Source organism: Nematostella vectensis, chromosome 5, assembly GCF_932526225.1.
Source record: "Nematostella vectensis chromosome 5, jaNemVect1.1, whole genome shotgun sequence".
NCBI lineage: Eukaryota > Metazoa > Cnidaria > Anthozoa > Actiniaria > Edwardsiidae > Nematostella > Nematostella vectensis.
This window is the reverse complement of record NC_064038.1, coordinates 18,715,143-18,728,491: the sequence shown is the minus strand read 5'-3', so window position 1 is coordinate 18,728,491 and position 13,349 is coordinate 18,715,143. Positions and strand designations below refer to the sequence as shown.

Here is a 13,349-nt window from a genome sequence, read left to right as displayed (position 1 = left end):
TGTGAGTACCTCAATAACAAAAAGGAAATGCCTACAGCACACGGTATTCCCAGGCGGTCACCCGTCCAAGTACTAACCCTGCCCTACTGACTTTAAGTTCTGTGATCGGACGAGAACTGGTGCTTTCTCAGTGGTATGGCCGTAAACGATAGAACTGTGTAACATCTATCTATTATATAACAGTCCTGTCAGTACCTCGGTAACAAAAAGGAAATGCGTACAGCACACGGTATTCCGAAGCGGTCACCAATCCAAGTACTTACCGCGCCCTACTGAGCTTAACTTCGGTGATCGGACGAGAACCGGTGCTTTCTAAGTGGTATGGCCGTAGACGATAGAACTGTGTAAGATCTATCTATTATATAACAGTCCTGTGAGTACTTCGATGACAAAAAGGAAATGCCTATAGCACACGGTATTCCCAGGCGGTCACCCATCCAAGTACTAACCGCGCCCTACTGAGCTTAACTTCGGTGATCGGACGAGAACCGGTGCTTTCTCAGTGGTATGGCCGTAGACGACAGAACTGTGTAAGAAATATATATTATATAACAGTCCTGTGAGTACTTCGATGACAAAAAGGAAATGCCTACAGCACACGGTATTCCCAGGCGGTCACCCATCCAAGTACTAACCGCGCCCTACTGAGCTTAACTTCGGTGATCGGACGAGAACCGGTGCTTTCTCAGTGGTATGGCTGTAGACGATAGAACTGTGTAAGATCTATCTATTATATAACAGTCCTGTGAGTACCTCGATAACAAAAAGGAAATGCCTACAGCACACGGTATTCCCAGGCGGTCACCCATCCAAGTACTAACCGCGCCCTACTGAGCTTAACTTCGGTGATCGGACGAGAACCGGTGCTTTCTCAGTGGTATGGTCGTAGACGACAGAACTGTTTAAGATCTATCTATTATATAACAGTCCTGTGAGTACCTCGATAACAAAAAGGAAATGCCTACAGCACACGGTATTCCGAAGCGGTCACCCATCCAAGTACTTACCGCGCCCTACTGAGCTTAACTTCGGTGATCGTACGAGAACTGGTGCTTTCTAAGTGGTATGGCCGTAGACGACAGAACTGTGTAAGAAATATATATTATATAACAGTCCTGTGAGTACGTCGATGACAAAAAGGAAATGCCTACAGCACACGGTATTCCCAGGCGGTCACCCATCCAAGTACTAACCGCGGCCTACTGAGCTTAACTTCGGTGATCGGACGAGAACCGGTGCTTTCTCAGTGGTATGGCCGTAGACGATAGAACTGTTTAAGATCTATCTATTATATAACAGTCCTGTGAGTACCTCAATAACAAAAAGGAAATGCCTTCAGCACACGGTATTCCCAGGCGGTCACCCGTCCAAGTACTAACCGTGCCCTACTGACTTTAAGTTCTGTGATCGGACGAGAACTGGTGCTTTCTCAGTGGTATGGCCGTAAACGATAGAACTGTGTAACATCTATCTATTATATAACAGTCCCGTCAGTACCTCGATAACAAAAAGGAAATGCCTACAGCACACGGTATTCCGAAGCGGTCACCCATCCAAGTACTTACCGCGCCCTACTGAGCTTAACTTCGGTGATCGGACGAGAACCGGTGCTTTCTAAGTGGTATGGCCGTAGACGATAGAACTGTGTAAGATCTATCTATTATATAACAGTCCTGTGAGTACTTCGATGACAAAAAGGAAATGCCTACAGCACACGGTATTCCCAGGCGGTCACCCATCCAAGTACTAACCGCGCCCTACTGAGCTTAACTTCGGTGATCGGACGAGAACCGGTGCTTTCTCAGTGGTATGGCCGTAGACGACAGAACTGTGTAAGAAATATATATGATATAACAGTCCTGTGAGTACTTCGATGACAAAAAGGAAATGCCTACAGCACACGGTATTCCCAGGCGGTCACCCATCCAAGTACTAACCGCGCCCTACTGAGCTTAACTTCGGTGATCGGACGAGAACCGGTGCTTTCTAAGTGGTATGGCCGTAGACGATAGAACTGTGTAAGATCTATCTATTATATAACAGTCCTGTTAGTACTTCGAAAACAAAAAGTAAATGCCTACAGCACACGGTATTCCTAGGCGGTCACCCATCCAAGTACTAACCGCGCCCTACTGAGCTTAACTTCGGTGATCGGACGAGAACCGGTGCTTTCTCAGTGGTATGGCCGTAGACGATAGAACTGTTTAAGATCTATCTATTATATAACAGTCCTGTGAGTACCTCGATAACAAAAAGGAAATGCCTACAGCACACGGTATTCCCAGGCGGTCACCCGTCCAAGTACTAAACGTGCCATACTGACTTTACGTTCTGTGATCGGACGAGAACTGGTGCTTTCTCAGTGGTATGGCCGTAAACGATAGAACTGTGTAACGTCTATCTATTATATAACAGTCATGTCAGTACCTCGATAACAAAAAGGAAATGCCTACAGCACACGGTATTCCGAAGCGGTCACCCATCCAAGTACTTACCGCGCCCTACTGAGCTTAACTTCGGTGATCGGACGAGAACCGGTGCTTTCTCAGTGGTATGGCCGTAGACGATAGAACTGTGTAAGATCTATCTATTATATAACAGTCCTGTGAGTACCTCGATAACAAAAAGGAAATGCCTACAGCACACAGTATTCCCAGGCGGTCACCCATCCAAGTACTAACCGCTCCCTACTGAGCTTAACTTCGGTGATCGGACGAGAACCGGTGCTTTCTCAGTGGTATTGTCGTAGACGACAGAACTGTTTAAGATCTATCTATTATATAACAGTCCTGTGAGTACCTCGATAACAAAAAGAAAATGCCTACAGCACACGTTATTCCGAAGCGGTCACCCATCCAAGTACTTACCGCGCCCTACTGAGCTTAACTTCGGTGATCGGACGAGAACCGGTGCTTTCTAAGTGGTATGGCCGTAGACGACAGAACTGTGTAAGAAATATATATTATATAACAGTCCTGTGAGTACGTCGATGACAAAAAGGAAATGCCTACAGCACACTGTATTCCCAGGCGGTCACCCATCCAAGTACTAACCGCGCCCTACTGAGCTTAACTTCGGTGATCGGACGAGAACCGGTGCTTTCTCAGTGGTATGGCCGTAGACGATAGAACTGTTTAAGATCTATCTATTATATAACAGTCCTGTGAGTACCTCAATAACAAAAAGGAAATGCCTACAGCACACGGTATTCCCAGGCGGTCACCCGTCCAAGTACTAACCCTGCCCTACTGACTTTAAGTTCTGTGATCGGACGAGAACTGGTGCTTTCTCAGTGGTATGGCCGTAAACGATAGAACTGTGTAACATCTATCTATTATATAACAGTCCTGTCAGTACCTCGGTAACAAAAAGGAAATGCGTACAGCACACGGTATTCCGAAGCGGTCACCCATCCAAGTACTTACCGCGCCCTACTGAGCTTAACTTCGGTAATCGGACGAGAACCGGTGCTTTCTAAGTGGTATGGCCGTAGACGATAGAACTGTGTAAGATCTATCTATTATATAACAGTCCTGTGAGTACTTCGATGACAAAAAGGAAATGCCTATAGCACACGGTATTCCCAGGCGGTCACCCATCCAAGTACTAACCGCGCCCTACTGAGCTTAACTTCGGTGATCGGACGAGAACCGGTGCTTTCTTAGTGGTATGGCCGTAGACGACAGAACTGTGTAAGAAATATATATTATATAACAGTCCTGTGAGTACTTCGATGACAAAAAGGAAATGCCTACAGCACACGGTATTCCCAGGCGGTCACCCATCCAAGTACTAACCGCGCCCTACTGAGCTTAACTTCGGTGATCGGACGAGAACCGGTGCTTTCTCAGTGGTATGGCTGTAGACGATAGAACTGTGTAAGATCTATCTATTATATAACAGTCCTGTGAGTACCTCGATAACAAAAAGGAAATGCCTACAGCACACGGTATTCCCAGGCGGTCACCCATCCAAGTACTAACCGCGCCCTACTGAGCTTAACTTCGGTGATCGGACGAGAACCGGTGCTTTCTCAGTGGTATGGTCGTAGACGACAGAACTGTTTAAGATCTATCTATTATATAACAGTCCTGTGAGTACCTCGATAACAAAAAGGAAATGCCTACAGCACACGGTATTCCGAAGCGGTCACCCATCCAAGTACTTACCGCGCCCTACTGAGCTTAACTTCGGTGATCGTACGAGAACCGGTGCTTTCTAAGTGGTATGGCCGTAGACGACAGAACTGTGTAAGAAATATATATTATATAACAGTCCTGTGAGTACGTCGATGACAAAAAGGAAATGCCTACAGCACACGGTATTCCCAGGCGGTCACCCATCCAAGTACTAACCGCGGCCTACTGAGCTTAACTTCGGTGATCGGACGAGAACCGGTGCTTTCTCAGTGGTATGGCCGTAGACGATAGAACTGTTTAAGATCTATCTATTATATAACAGTCCTGTGAGTACCTCAATAACAAAAAGGAAATGCCTACAGCACACGGTATTCCCAGGCGGTCACCCGTCCAAGTACTAACCGTGCCCTACTGACTTTAAGTTCTGTGATCGGACGAGAACTGGTGCTTTCTCAGTGGTATGGCCGTAAACGATAGAACTGTGTAACATCTATCTATTATATAACAGTCCTGTCAGTACCTCGATAACAAAAAGGAAATGCCTACAGCACACGGTATTCCGAAGCGGTCACCCATCCAAGTACTTACCGCGCCGTACTGAGCTTAACTTCGGTGATCGGACGAGAACCGGTGCTTTCTAAGTGGTATGGCCGTAGACGATAGAACTGTGTAAGATCTATCTATTATATAACAGTCCTGTGAGTACTTCGATGACAAAAAGGAAATGCCTACAGCACACGGTATTCCCAGGCGGTCACCCATCCAAGTACTAACCGCGCCCTACTGAGCTTAACTTCGGTGATCGGACGAGAACCGGTGCTTTCTCAGTGGTATGGCCGTAGACGACAGAACTGTGTAAGAAATATATATTATATAACAGTCCTGTGAGTACTTCGATGACAAAAAGGAAATGCCTACAGCACACGGTATTCCCAGGCGGTCACCCATCCAAGTACTAACCGCGCCCTACTGAGCTTAACTTCGGTGATCGGACGAGAACCGGTGCTTTCTAAGTGGTATGGCCGTAGACGATAGAACTGTGTAAGATCTATCTATTATATAACAGTCCTGTTAGTACTTCGAAAACAAAAAGTAAATGCCTACAGCACACGGTATTCCCAGGCGGTCACCCATCCAAGTACTAACCGCGCCCTACTGAGCTTAACTTCGGTGATCGGACGAGAACCGGTGCTTTCTCAGTGGTATGGCCGTAGACGATAGAACTGTTTAAGATCTATCTATTATATAACAGTCCTGTGAGTACCTCGATAACAAAAAGGAAATGCCTACAGCACACGGTATTCCCAGGCGGTCACCCGTCCAAGTACTAAACGTGCCATACTGACTTTACGTTCTGTGATCGGACGAGAACTGGTGCTTTCTCAGTGGTATGGCCGTAAACGATAGAACTGTGTAACGTCTATCTATTATATAACAGTCATGTCAGTACCTCGATAACAAAAAGGAAATGCCTACAGCACACGGTATTCCGAAGCGGTCACCCATCCAAGTACTAACCGCGCCCTACTGAGCTTAACTTCGGTGATCGGACGAGAACCGGTGCTTTCTCAGTGGTATGCCGTAGACGATAGAACTGTTTAAGATCTATCTATTATATAACAGTCCTGTGAGTACCTCGATAACAAAAAGGAAATGCCTACAGCACACGGTATTCCCAGGCGGTCACCCGTCCAAGTACTAACCGTGCCCTACTGACTTTAAGTTCTGTGATCGGACGAGAACTCGTGCTTTCTCAGTGGTATGGCCGTAAACGATAGAACTGTGTAACATCTATCTATTATATAACAGTCCTGTCAGTACCTCGATAACAAAAAGGAAATGCCTACAGCACACGGTATTCCGAAGCGGTCACCCATCCAAGTACTTACCGCGCCCTACTGAGCTTAACTTCGGTGATCGGACGAGAACCGGTGCTTTCTAAGTGGTATGGCCGTAGACGATAGAAGTGTGTAAGATCTATCTATTATCTAACAGTCCTGTGAGTACTTCGATGACAAAAAGGAAATGCCTACAGCACACGGTATTCCCAGGCGGTCACCCATCCAAGTACTAACCGCGCCCTACTGAGCTTAACTTCGGTGATCGGACTAGAACCGGTGCTTTCTCAGTGGTATGGTCGTAGACGACAGAACTGTTTAAGATCTATCTATTATATAACAGTCCTGTGAGTACCTCGATAACAAAAAGGAAATGCCTACAGCACACGGTATTCCGAAGCGGTCACCCATCCAAGTACTTACCGCGCCCTACTGAGCTTAACTTCGGTGATCGGACGAGAACCGGTGCTTTCTAAGTGGTATGGCCGTAGACGACAGAACTGTGTAAGAAATATATATTATATAACAGTCCAGTGAGTACTTCGATGACAAAAAGGAAATGCCTACAGCACACGGTATTCCCAGGCGGTCACCCATCCAAGTACTAACCGCGCCCTACTGAGCTTAACTTCGGTGATCGGACGAGAACCGGTGCTTTCTCAGTGGTATGGCCGTAGACGATAGAACTGTTTAAGATCTATCTATTATATAACAGTCCTGTGAGTACCTCGATAACAAAAAGGAAATGCCTACAGCACACGCTATTCCCAGGCGGTCACCCGTCCAAGTACTAACCGTGCCCTACTGACTTTAAGTTCTGTGATCGGACGAGAACTGGTGCTTTCTCAGTGGTATGGCCGTAAACGATAGAACTGTGTAACATCTATCTATTATATAACAGTCCTGTCAGTACCTCGATAACAAAAAGGAAATGCCTACAGCACACGGTATTCCGAAGCGGTCACCCATCCAAGTACTTACCGCGCCCTAATGAGCTTAACTTCGGTGATCGGACGAGAACCGGTGCTTTCTAAGTGGTATGGCCGTAGACGATAGAAGTGTGTAAGATCTATCTATTATCTAACAGTCCTGTGAGTACTTCGATGACAAAAAAGAAATGCCTACAGCACACGGTATTCCCAGGCGGTCACCCATCAAGAAATAGATTTTATATAACAGTCCTGTGAGTACTTTGGTAACAAAAAGGAAATGCCTACAGCACACGGTATTCCGAAGCGGTCACCCATCCAAGTACTTACCGCGCCCTACTTAGCTTAACTTCGGTGATCGGACGAGAACCGGTGCTTTCTAAGTGGTATGGCCGTAGACGATAGAACTGTGTAAGATCTATCTATTATATAACAGTCCTGTGAGTACTTCGATGACAAAAAGGAAATGCCTACAGCACACGGTATTCCCAGGCAGTCACCCATCCAAGTACTAACCGCGCCCTACTGAGCTTAACTTCGGTGATCGGACGAGAACCGGTGCTTTCTCAGTGGTATGGCCGTAGACGACAGAACTGTGTAAGAAATATATATTATATAACAGACCTGTGAGTACTTCGATGACAAAAAGGAAATGCCTACAGCACACGGTATTCCCAGGCGGTCACCCATCCAAGTACTAACCGCGCCCTACTGAGCTTAACTTCGGTGATCGGACGAGAACCGGTGCTTTCTCAGTGGTATGGCCGTAGACGATAGAACTGTGTAAGATCTATCTATTATATAACAGTCCTGTTAGTACTTCGAAAACAAAAAGGAAATGCCTACAGCACACGGTATTCCCAGGCGGTCACCCATCCAAGTACTAACCGTGCCCTACTGAGCTTAACTACGGTGATCGGACGAGAACCGGTGCTTTCTCAGTGGTATGGCCGTAGACGACAGAACTGTGTAAGAAATAGATTTTATATAACAGTCCTGTGAGTACTTCGATGACAAAAAGGAAATGCCTACAGCACACGGTATTTCCAGGCGGTCACCCATCCAAGTACTAACCGCGCCCTACTGAGCTTAACTTCGGTGATCGGACGAGAACCGGTGCTTTCTCAGTGGTATGGCCGTAGACGAAAGAACTGTGTAAGAAATATATATTATATAACAGTCCTGTGAGTACTTCGATGACAAAAAGGAAATGCCTACAGCACACGGTATTCCCAGGCGGTCACCCATCAAGAAATAGATTTTATATAACAGTCCTGTGAGTACTTTGGTAACAAAAAGGAAATGCCTACAGCACACGGTATTCCGAAGCGGTCACCCATCCAAGTACTTACCGCGCCCTACTGAGCTTAACTTCGGTGATCGGACGAGAACCGGTGCTTTCTAAGTGGTATGGCCGTAGACGATAGAACTGTGTAAGATCTATCTATTATATAACAGTCCTGTGAGTACTTCGATGACAAAAAGGAAATGCCTACAGCACACGGTATTCCAAGGCAGTCACCCATCCAAGTACTAACCGCGCCCTACTGAGCTTAACTTCGGTGATCGGACGAGAACCGGTGCTTTCTCAGTGGTATGGCCGTAGACGACAGAACTGTGTAAGAAATATATATTATATAACAGTCCTGTGAGTACTTCGATGACAAAAAGGAAATGCCTACAGCACACGGTATTCCCAGGCGGTCACCCATCCAAGTACTAACCGCGCCCTACTGAGCTTAACTTCGGTGATCGGACGAGAACCGGTGCTTTCTCAGTGGTATGGCCGTAGACGATAGAACTGTGTAAGATCTATCTATTATATAACAGTCCTGTTAGTACTTCGAAAACAAAAAGGAAATGCCTACAGCACACGGTATTCCCAGGCGGTCACCCATCCAAGTACTAACCGTGCCCTACTGAGCATAACTACGGTGATCGGACGAGAACCGGTGCTTTCTCAGTGGTATGGCCGTAGACGACAAAACTGTGTAAGAAATAGATTTTATATAACAGTCCTGTGAGTACTTCGATGACAAAAAGGAAATGCCTACAGCACACGGTATTCCCAGGCGGTCACCCATCCAAGTACTAACCGCGCCCTACTAAACTTAACTTCGGTGATCGGACGAGAACCGGTGCTTTCTCAGTGGTATGGCCGTAGACGAAAGAACTGTGTAAGAAATATATATTATATAACAGTCCTGTGAGTACTTCGATGACAAAAAGGAAATGCCTACAGCACACGGTATTCCCAGGCGGTCACCCATCCAAGTACTAACCGCGCCCTACTGAGCTTAACTTCGGTGATCGGACGAGAACCGGTGCTTTCTCAGTGGTATGGCCGTAGACGATAGAACTGTTTAAAATCTATCTATTATATAACAGTCCTGTGAGTACCTCGATAACAAAAAGGAAATGCCTACAGCACACGGTATTCCCAGGCGGTCACCCGTCCAAGTACTAACCGTGCCCTACTGACTTTAAGTTCTGTGATCGGACAAGAACTGGTGCTTTCTCAGTGGTATGGCCGTAAACGATAGAACTGTGTAACTTCTATCTATTATATAACAGTCCTGTCAGTACCTCGATAACAAAAAGGAAATGCCTACAGCACACGGTATTCCGAAGCGGTCACCCATCCAAGTACTTACCGCGCCCTAATGAACTTAACTTCGGTGATCGGACGAGAATCGGTGCTTTCTAAGTGGTATGGCCGTAGACGATAGAACTGTGTAAGATCTATCTATTATCTAACAGTCCTGTGAGTACTTCGATGACAAAAAGGAAATGCCTACATCACACGGTATTCCCAGGCGGTCACCCATCCAAGTACTAACCGCGCCCTACTGAGCTTAACTTCGGTGATCGGACGAGAACCGGTGCTTTCTCAGTGGTATGGTCGTAGACGACAGAACTGTTTAAGATCTATCTATTATATAACAGTCCTGTGAGTACCTCGATAACAAAAAGGAAATGCCTACAGCACACGGTATTCCCAGGCGGTCACCCATCCAAGTACTAACCGTGCCCTACTGAGCTTAACTACGGTGATCGGACGAGAACCGGTGCTTTCTCAGTGGTATGGCCGTAGACGACAGAACTGTGTAAGAAATAGATTTTATATAACAGTCCTGTGAGTACTTTGGTAACAAAAAGGAAATGCTCACAGCACACGGTATTCCGAAGCGGTCACCCATCCAAGTACTTACCGCGCCCTACTGAGCTTAACTTCGGTGATCGGACGAGAACCGGTGCTTTCTCAGTGGTATGGCCGTAGACGACAGAACTGTGTAAGAAATATATATTATATAACAGTCCTGTGAGTACTTCGATGACAAAAAGGAAATGCCTACAGCACACGGTATTCCCAGGCGGTCACCCATCCAAGTACTAACAGCGCCCTACTGAGCTTAACTTCGGTGATCGGACGAGAACCGGTGCTTTCTCAGTGGTATGGCCGTAGACGATAGAACTGTGTAAGATCTATCTATTATATAACAGTCCTGTTAGTACTTCGAAAACAAAAAGGAAATGCCTACAGCACACGGTATTAACAAGCGGTCACCCATCCAAGTACTAACCGTGCCCTACTAAGCTTAACTACGGTGATCGGACGAGAACCTGTGCTTTCTCAGTGGTATGGCCGTAGACGACAGAACTGTGTAAGATCTATCTATTATATAACAGTCCTGTGAGTACTTTGGTAACAAAAAGGAAAAGTCTACAGCACACGGTATTCCAAAGCGGTAACCCATCCAAGTACTTACCGCGCCCTACTGAGCTTAACTTCGGTGATCGGACGAGAACCGGTGCTTTCTAAGTGGTATGGCCGTAGACGATAGAACTGTGTGAGATCTATCTATTATATAACAGTCCTGTGAGTACTTCGATGACAAAAAGGAAATGCCTACCGCACACGGTATTCTCAGGCGGTCACCCATCCAAGTACTAACCGCGCCCTACTGAGCTTAACTTCGGTGATCGGACGAGAACCGGTGCTTTTTCAGTGGTATGGCCGTAGACGATAGAACTGTTTAAGATCTATCTATTATATAACAGTCCTGTGAGTACCTCGATAACAAAAAGGAAATGCCTACAGCACACGGTATTCCCAGGCGGTCGCCCGTCCAAGTACTAACCGTGCCCTACTGACTTTAAGTTCTGTGATCGGACAAGAACTGGTGCTTTCTAAGTGGTATGGCCGAAGACGATAGAACTGTGTAAGATCTATCTATTATATAACAGTCCTGTGAGTACTTCGATGACAAAAAGGAAATGCCTACAGCACACGGTATTCCCAGGCGGTCACCCATCCAAGTACTAACCGCGCCCTACTGAGCTTAACTTCGGTGATAGGACGAGAACCGGTGCTTTCTCAGTGGTATGGCCGTAGACGATAGAACTGTGTAAGATCTATCTATTATATAACAGTCCTGTTAGTACTTCGAAAACAAAAAGGAAATGCCTACAGCACACGGTATTCCCAGGCGGTCACCCATCCAAGTACTAACCGCGCCCTACTGAGCTTAACTTCAGTGATCGGACGAGAACCGGTGCTTTCTCAGTGGTATGGCCGTAGACGATAGAACTGTTTAAGATCTATCTATTATATAACAGTCCTGTGAGTACCTCGATAACAAAAAGGAAATGCCTACAGCACACGGTATTCCCAGGCGGTCACCCGTCCAAGTGCTAACCGTGCCCTACTGACTTTAAGTTCTGTGATCGGACGAGAACTGGTGCTTTCTCAGTGGTATGGCCGTAAACGATAGAACTGTGTAACATCTATCTATTATATAACAGTCCTGTCAGTACCTCGATAACAAAAAGGAAATGCCTACAGCACACGGTATTCCGAAGCGGTCACCCATCCAAGTACTTACGGAGCCCTACTGAGCTTAACTTCGGTGATCGGACGAGAACCGGTGCTTTCTAAGTGGTATGGCCGTAGACGATAGAACTGTGTAAGATCTATCTATTATATAACAGTCCTGTGAGTACTTCGATGACAAAAAGGAAATGCCTACAGCACACGGTATTCCCAGGCGGTAACCCATCCAAGTACTAACCACGCCCTACTGAGCTTAACTTCGGTGATCGGACGAGAACCGGTGCTTTCTCAGTGGTATGGTCGTAGACGACAGAACTCTTTAAGATCTATTATATAACAGTCCTGTGAGTACCTCGATAACAAAAAGGAAATGCCTACAGCACACGGTATTCCCAGGCGGTCACCCATCCAAGTACTAACCGTGCCCTACTGAGCTTAACTACGGTGATCGGACGAGAACCGGTGCTTTCTCAGTGGTATGGCCGTAGACGACAGAACTGTGTAAGAAATAGATTTTATATAACAGTCCAGTGAGTACTTTGGTAACAAAAAGGAAATGCCTACAGCACACGGTATTCCGAAGCGGTCACCCATCCAAGTACTTACCGCGCCCTACTGAGCTTAACTTCGGTGATCGGACGAGAACCGGTGCTTTCTAAGTGGTATGGCCGTAGACGATAGAACTGTGTAAGATCTATCTATTATATAACAGTCCTGTGAGTACTTCGATGACAAAAAGGAAATGCCTACAGCACACGGTATTCCCAGGCGGTCACCCATCCAAGTACTAACCGCGCCCTACTTAGCTTAACTTCGGTGATCGGACGAGAACCGGTGCTTTCTCAGTGGTATGGCCGTAGACGACAGAACAGTGTAAGAAATATATATTATATAACAGTCCTGTGAGTACATCGATGACAAAAAGGAAATGCCTACAGCACACGGTATTCCCAGGCGGTCACCCATCCAAGTACTAACCGCGCCCTACTGAGCTTAACTTCGGTGATCGGACGAGAACCGGTGCTTTCTCAGTGGTATGGCCGTAGACGATAGAACTGTTTAAGATCTATCTATTATATAACAGTCCTGTGAGTACCTCGATAACAAAAAGGAAATGCCTACAGCACACGGTATTCCCAGCCGGTCACCCGTCCAAGTACTAACCGTGCCATACTGACTTTAAGTTCTGTGATCGGACGAGAACTGGTGCTTTCTCAGTGGTATGGCCGTAAACGATAGAACTGTGTAACATCTATCTATTATATAACAGTCCTGTCAGTACCTCGATAACAAAAAGGAAATGCCTACAGCACACGGTATTCCGAAGCGGTCACCCATCCAAGTACTTACCGCGCCCTACTGAGCTTAATTTCGGTGATCGGACGAGAACCGGTGCTTTCTAAGTGGTATGGCCGTAGACGATAGAACTGTGTAAGATCTATCTATTATATAACAGTCCTGTGAGTACTTCGATGACAAAAAGGAAATGCCTACAGCACACGGTATTCACAGGCGGTCACCCATCCAAGTACTAACCGCGCCCTACTGAGCTTAACTTCTGTGATCGGACGAGAACCGGTGCTTTCTCAGTGGTATGGTCGTAGACGAC

The 13,349-nt window shown here is 46.4% G+C and overlaps 57 non-coding genes and 14 pseudogenes across 57 annotated transcripts; all 71 read right to left on the bottom strand.

Moving 5' to 3' along the window:
* Positions 1-28: 28 nt before the first annotated feature.
* Positions 29-147, bottom strand: LOC125566589 (annotated as a pseudogene).
* Positions 148-214: 67 nt separating this feature from the next.
* Positions 215-333, bottom strand: LOC125566587 (annotated as a pseudogene).
* A 67-nt stretch (positions 334-400) lies between these two features.
* Positions 401-519, bottom strand: LOC125563992. The gene has a single exon (XR_007309011.1). It is a non-coding gene; the product is annotated as a 5S ribosomal RNA (ribosomal RNA).
* Positions 520-586: 67 nt separating this feature from the next.
* On the bottom strand, positions 587-705 carry LOC125567283. Its single transcript, XR_007311808.1, has one exon. It is a non-coding gene; the product is annotated as a 5S ribosomal RNA (ribosomal RNA).
* A 67-nt stretch (positions 706-772) lies between these two features.
* Positions 773-891, bottom strand: LOC125563892. The gene has a single exon (XR_007308911.1). It is a non-coding gene; the product is annotated as a 5S ribosomal RNA (ribosomal RNA).
* Positions 892-958: 67 nt separating this feature from the next.
* Positions 959-1,077, bottom strand: LOC125566241. The gene has a single exon (XR_007311248.1). It is a non-coding gene; the product is annotated as a 5S ribosomal RNA (ribosomal RNA).
* A 67-nt stretch (positions 1,078-1,144) lies between these two features.
* On the bottom strand, positions 1,145-1,263 carry LOC125564196. The gene has a single exon (XR_007309216.1). It is a non-coding gene; the product is annotated as a 5S ribosomal RNA (ribosomal RNA).
* A 67-nt stretch (positions 1,264-1,330) lies between these two features.
* On the bottom strand, positions 1,331-1,449 carry LOC125566894 (annotated as a pseudogene).
* Positions 1,450-1,516: 67 nt separating this feature from the next.
* LOC125565595 lies at positions 1,517-1,635 on the bottom strand. Its single transcript, XR_007310607.1, has one exon. It is a non-coding gene; the product is annotated as a 5S ribosomal RNA (ribosomal RNA).
* Positions 1,636-1,702: 67 nt separating this feature from the next.
* Positions 1,703-1,821, bottom strand: LOC125566518. The gene has a single exon (XR_007311527.1). It is a non-coding gene; the product is annotated as a 5S ribosomal RNA (ribosomal RNA).
* Positions 1,822-1,888: 67 nt separating this feature from the next.
* LOC125564099 lies at positions 1,889-2,007 on the bottom strand. Its single transcript, XR_007309118.1, has one exon. It is a non-coding gene; the product is annotated as a 5S ribosomal RNA (ribosomal RNA).
* A 67-nt stretch (positions 2,008-2,074) lies between these two features.
* On the bottom strand, positions 2,075-2,193 carry LOC125563591. The gene has a single exon (XR_007308610.1). It is a non-coding gene; the product is annotated as a 5S ribosomal RNA (ribosomal RNA).
* A 67-nt stretch (positions 2,194-2,260) lies between these two features.
* LOC125567085 lies at positions 2,261-2,379 on the bottom strand (annotated as a pseudogene).
* A 67-nt stretch (positions 2,380-2,446) lies between these two features.
* Positions 2,447-2,565, bottom strand: LOC125564456. Its single transcript, XR_007309474.1, has one exon. It is a non-coding gene; the product is annotated as a 5S ribosomal RNA (ribosomal RNA).
* Positions 2,566-2,632: 67 nt separating this feature from the next.
* LOC125566239 lies at positions 2,633-2,751 on the bottom strand. The gene has a single exon (XR_007311246.1). It is a non-coding gene; the product is annotated as a 5S ribosomal RNA (ribosomal RNA).
* A 67-nt stretch (positions 2,752-2,818) lies between these two features.
* Positions 2,819-2,937, bottom strand: LOC125565944. Its single transcript, XR_007310952.1, has one exon. It is a non-coding gene; the product is annotated as a 5S ribosomal RNA (ribosomal RNA).
* A 67-nt stretch (positions 2,938-3,004) lies between these two features.
* LOC125564600 lies at positions 3,005-3,123 on the bottom strand. Its single transcript, XR_007309619.1, has one exon. It is a non-coding gene; the product is annotated as a 5S ribosomal RNA (ribosomal RNA).
* Positions 3,124-3,190: 67 nt separating this feature from the next.
* Positions 3,191-3,309, bottom strand: LOC125566588 (annotated as a pseudogene).
* A 67-nt stretch (positions 3,310-3,376) lies between these two features.
* Positions 3,377-3,495, bottom strand: LOC125566462. The gene has a single exon (XR_007311471.1). It is a non-coding gene; the product is annotated as a 5S ribosomal RNA (ribosomal RNA).
* Positions 3,496-3,562: 67 nt separating this feature from the next.
* Positions 3,563-3,681, bottom strand: LOC125564889. Its single transcript, XR_007309907.1, has one exon. It is a non-coding gene; the product is annotated as a 5S ribosomal RNA (ribosomal RNA).
* A 67-nt stretch (positions 3,682-3,748) lies between these two features.
* On the bottom strand, positions 3,749-3,867 carry LOC125567282. Its single transcript, XR_007311807.1, has one exon. It is a non-coding gene; the product is annotated as a 5S ribosomal RNA (ribosomal RNA).
* A 67-nt stretch (positions 3,868-3,934) lies between these two features.
* Positions 3,935-4,053, bottom strand: LOC125563891. Its single transcript, XR_007308910.1, has one exon. It is a non-coding gene; the product is annotated as a 5S ribosomal RNA (ribosomal RNA).
* Positions 4,054-4,120: 67 nt separating this feature from the next.
* On the bottom strand, positions 4,121-4,239 carry LOC125565894. Its single transcript, XR_007310903.1, has one exon. It is a non-coding gene; the product is annotated as a 5S ribosomal RNA (ribosomal RNA).
* A 67-nt stretch (positions 4,240-4,306) lies between these two features.
* On the bottom strand, positions 4,307-4,425 carry LOC125564195. Its single transcript, XR_007309215.1, has one exon. It is a non-coding gene; the product is annotated as a 5S ribosomal RNA (ribosomal RNA).
* A 67-nt stretch (positions 4,426-4,492) lies between these two features.
* On the bottom strand, positions 4,493-4,611 carry LOC125566696 (annotated as a pseudogene).
* A 67-nt stretch (positions 4,612-4,678) lies between these two features.
* LOC125566327 lies at positions 4,679-4,797 on the bottom strand. The gene has a single exon (XR_007311334.1). It is a non-coding gene; the product is annotated as a 5S ribosomal RNA (ribosomal RNA).
* Positions 4,798-4,864: 67 nt separating this feature from the next.
* LOC125566508 lies at positions 4,865-4,983 on the bottom strand. The gene has a single exon (XR_007311517.1). It is a non-coding gene; the product is annotated as a 5S ribosomal RNA (ribosomal RNA).
* A 67-nt stretch (positions 4,984-5,050) lies between these two features.
* On the bottom strand, positions 5,051-5,169 carry LOC125564098. Its single transcript, XR_007309117.1, has one exon. It is a non-coding gene; the product is annotated as a 5S ribosomal RNA (ribosomal RNA).
* Positions 5,170-5,236: 67 nt separating this feature from the next.
* LOC125566497 lies at positions 5,237-5,355 on the bottom strand. Its single transcript, XR_007311506.1, has one exon. It is a non-coding gene; the product is annotated as a 5S ribosomal RNA (ribosomal RNA).
* Positions 5,356-5,422: 67 nt separating this feature from the next.
* Positions 5,423-5,541, bottom strand: LOC125567084 (annotated as a pseudogene).
* Positions 5,542-5,608: 67 nt separating this feature from the next.
* LOC125565941 lies at positions 5,609-5,726 on the bottom strand. The gene has a single exon (XR_007310949.1). It is a non-coding gene; the product is annotated as a 5S ribosomal RNA (ribosomal RNA).
* A 67-nt stretch (positions 5,727-5,793) lies between these two features.
* Positions 5,794-5,912, bottom strand: LOC125566859 (annotated as a pseudogene).
* Positions 5,913-5,979: 67 nt separating this feature from the next.
* LOC125565594 lies at positions 5,980-6,098 on the bottom strand. Its single transcript, XR_007310606.1, has one exon. It is a non-coding gene; the product is annotated as a 5S ribosomal RNA (ribosomal RNA).
* Positions 6,099-6,165: 67 nt separating this feature from the next.
* On the bottom strand, positions 6,166-6,284 carry LOC125565082. Its single transcript, XR_007310100.1, has one exon. It is a non-coding gene; the product is annotated as a 5S ribosomal RNA (ribosomal RNA).
* A 67-nt stretch (positions 6,285-6,351) lies between these two features.
* Positions 6,352-6,470, bottom strand: LOC125565593. Its single transcript, XR_007310605.1, has one exon. It is a non-coding gene; the product is annotated as a 5S ribosomal RNA (ribosomal RNA).
* Positions 6,471-6,537: 67 nt separating this feature from the next.
* Positions 6,538-6,656, bottom strand: LOC125566486. The gene has a single exon (XR_007311495.1). It is a non-coding gene; the product is annotated as a 5S ribosomal RNA (ribosomal RNA).
* A 67-nt stretch (positions 6,657-6,723) lies between these two features.
* LOC125566856 lies at positions 6,724-6,842 on the bottom strand (annotated as a pseudogene).
* Positions 6,843-6,909: 67 nt separating this feature from the next.
* LOC125566193 lies at positions 6,910-7,028 on the bottom strand. Its single transcript, XR_007311200.1, has one exon. It is a non-coding gene; the product is annotated as a 5S ribosomal RNA (ribosomal RNA).
* A 159-nt stretch (positions 7,029-7,187) lies between these two features.
* On the bottom strand, positions 7,188-7,306 carry LOC125564634. The gene has a single exon (XR_007309653.1). It is a non-coding gene; the product is annotated as a 5S ribosomal RNA (ribosomal RNA).
* Positions 7,307-7,373: 67 nt separating this feature from the next.
* Positions 7,374-7,492, bottom strand: LOC125563724. The gene has a single exon (XR_007308744.1). It is a non-coding gene; the product is annotated as a 5S ribosomal RNA (ribosomal RNA).
* Positions 7,493-7,559: 67 nt separating this feature from the next.
* On the bottom strand, positions 7,560-7,678 carry LOC125566475. Its single transcript, XR_007311484.1, has one exon. It is a non-coding gene; the product is annotated as a 5S ribosomal RNA (ribosomal RNA).
* A 67-nt stretch (positions 7,679-7,745) lies between these two features.
* Positions 7,746-7,864, bottom strand: LOC125563428. Its single transcript, XR_007308447.1, has one exon. It is a non-coding gene; the product is annotated as a 5S ribosomal RNA (ribosomal RNA).
* A 67-nt stretch (positions 7,865-7,931) lies between these two features.
* LOC125563999 lies at positions 7,932-8,050 on the bottom strand. The gene has a single exon (XR_007309018.1). It is a non-coding gene; the product is annotated as a 5S ribosomal RNA (ribosomal RNA).
* Positions 8,051-8,209: 159 nt separating this feature from the next.
* Positions 8,210-8,328, bottom strand: LOC125565592. The gene has a single exon (XR_007310604.1). It is a non-coding gene; the product is annotated as a 5S ribosomal RNA (ribosomal RNA).
* Positions 8,329-8,395: 67 nt separating this feature from the next.
* LOC125564645 lies at positions 8,396-8,514 on the bottom strand. The gene has a single exon (XR_007309664.1). It is a non-coding gene; the product is annotated as a 5S ribosomal RNA (ribosomal RNA).
* A 67-nt stretch (positions 8,515-8,581) lies between these two features.
* Positions 8,582-8,700, bottom strand: LOC125566464. Its single transcript, XR_007311473.1, has one exon. It is a non-coding gene; the product is annotated as a 5S ribosomal RNA (ribosomal RNA).
* Positions 8,701-8,767: 67 nt separating this feature from the next.
* On the bottom strand, positions 8,768-8,886 carry LOC125564660. Its single transcript, XR_007309679.1, has one exon. It is a non-coding gene; the product is annotated as a 5S ribosomal RNA (ribosomal RNA).
* Positions 8,887-8,953: 67 nt separating this feature from the next.
* On the bottom strand, positions 8,954-9,072 carry LOC125564175. Its single transcript, XR_007309195.1, has one exon. It is a non-coding gene; the product is annotated as a 5S ribosomal RNA (ribosomal RNA).
* Positions 9,073-9,139: 67 nt separating this feature from the next.
* On the bottom strand, positions 9,140-9,258 carry LOC125566453. The gene has a single exon (XR_007311462.1). It is a non-coding gene; the product is annotated as a 5S ribosomal RNA (ribosomal RNA).
* Positions 9,259-9,325: 67 nt separating this feature from the next.
* On the bottom strand, positions 9,326-9,444 carry LOC125566885 (annotated as a pseudogene).
* Positions 9,445-9,511: 67 nt separating this feature from the next.
* On the bottom strand, positions 9,512-9,630 carry LOC125566763 (annotated as a pseudogene).
* Positions 9,631-9,697: 67 nt separating this feature from the next.
* Positions 9,698-9,816, bottom strand: LOC125564074. The gene has a single exon (XR_007309093.1). It is a non-coding gene; the product is annotated as a 5S ribosomal RNA (ribosomal RNA).
* A 67-nt stretch (positions 9,817-9,883) lies between these two features.
* Positions 9,884-10,002, bottom strand: LOC125563427. Its single transcript, XR_007308446.1, has one exon. It is a non-coding gene; the product is annotated as a 5S ribosomal RNA (ribosomal RNA).
* Positions 10,003-10,069: 67 nt separating this feature from the next.
* On the bottom strand, positions 10,070-10,188 carry LOC125565799. Its single transcript, XR_007310810.1, has one exon. It is a non-coding gene; the product is annotated as a 5S ribosomal RNA (ribosomal RNA).
* Positions 10,189-10,255: 67 nt separating this feature from the next.
* LOC125564526 lies at positions 10,256-10,374 on the bottom strand. The gene has a single exon (XR_007309545.1). It is a non-coding gene; the product is annotated as a 5S ribosomal RNA (ribosomal RNA).
* Positions 10,375-10,441: 67 nt separating this feature from the next.
* On the bottom strand, positions 10,442-10,560 carry LOC125566324. The gene has a single exon (XR_007311331.1). It is a non-coding gene; the product is annotated as a 5S ribosomal RNA (ribosomal RNA).
* A 67-nt stretch (positions 10,561-10,627) lies between these two features.
* Positions 10,628-10,746, bottom strand: LOC125565671. The gene has a single exon (XR_007310682.1). It is a non-coding gene; the product is annotated as a 5S ribosomal RNA (ribosomal RNA).
* A 67-nt stretch (positions 10,747-10,813) lies between these two features.
* LOC125565140 lies at positions 10,814-10,932 on the bottom strand. Its single transcript, XR_007310157.1, has one exon. It is a non-coding gene; the product is annotated as a 5S ribosomal RNA (ribosomal RNA).
* Positions 10,933-10,999: 67 nt separating this feature from the next.
* On the bottom strand, positions 11,000-11,118 carry LOC125567083 (annotated as a pseudogene).
* A 67-nt stretch (positions 11,119-11,185) lies between these two features.
* On the bottom strand, positions 11,186-11,304 carry LOC125564859. Its single transcript, XR_007309877.1, has one exon. It is a non-coding gene; the product is annotated as a 5S ribosomal RNA (ribosomal RNA).
* A 67-nt stretch (positions 11,305-11,371) lies between these two features.
* Positions 11,372-11,490, bottom strand: LOC125563659. The gene has a single exon (XR_007308679.1). It is a non-coding gene; the product is annotated as a 5S ribosomal RNA (ribosomal RNA).
* A 67-nt stretch (positions 11,491-11,557) lies between these two features.
* Positions 11,558-11,676, bottom strand: LOC125566999 (annotated as a pseudogene).
* A 67-nt stretch (positions 11,677-11,743) lies between these two features.
* LOC125566511 lies at positions 11,744-11,862 on the bottom strand. Its single transcript, XR_007311520.1, has one exon. It is a non-coding gene; the product is annotated as a 5S ribosomal RNA (ribosomal RNA).
* A 67-nt stretch (positions 11,863-11,929) lies between these two features.
* On the bottom strand, positions 11,930-12,048 carry LOC125564239. Its single transcript, XR_007309259.1, has one exon. It is a non-coding gene; the product is annotated as a 5S ribosomal RNA (ribosomal RNA).
* Positions 12,049-12,111: 63 nt separating this feature from the next.
* Positions 12,112-12,230, bottom strand: LOC125563426. The gene has a single exon (XR_007308445.1). It is a non-coding gene; the product is annotated as a 5S ribosomal RNA (ribosomal RNA).
* Positions 12,231-12,297: 67 nt separating this feature from the next.
* On the bottom strand, positions 12,298-12,416 carry LOC125565591. The gene has a single exon (XR_007310603.1). It is a non-coding gene; the product is annotated as a 5S ribosomal RNA (ribosomal RNA).
* A 67-nt stretch (positions 12,417-12,483) lies between these two features.
* Positions 12,484-12,602, bottom strand: LOC125564066. The gene has a single exon (XR_007309085.1). It is a non-coding gene; the product is annotated as a 5S ribosomal RNA (ribosomal RNA).
* A 67-nt stretch (positions 12,603-12,669) lies between these two features.
* On the bottom strand, positions 12,670-12,788 carry LOC125566442. The gene has a single exon (XR_007311451.1). It is a non-coding gene; the product is annotated as a 5S ribosomal RNA (ribosomal RNA).
* Positions 12,789-12,855: 67 nt separating this feature from the next.
* On the bottom strand, positions 12,856-12,974 carry LOC125567048 (annotated as a pseudogene).
* A 67-nt stretch (positions 12,975-13,041) lies between these two features.
* On the bottom strand, positions 13,042-13,160 carry LOC125566146. Its single transcript, XR_007311153.1, has one exon. It is a non-coding gene; the product is annotated as a 5S ribosomal RNA (ribosomal RNA).
* Positions 13,161-13,227: 67 nt separating this feature from the next.
* On the bottom strand, positions 13,228-13,346 carry LOC125565801. Its single transcript, XR_007310812.1, has one exon. It is a non-coding gene; the product is annotated as a 5S ribosomal RNA (ribosomal RNA).
* Between the last annotated feature and the right edge of the window lie 3 nt (positions 13,347-13,349).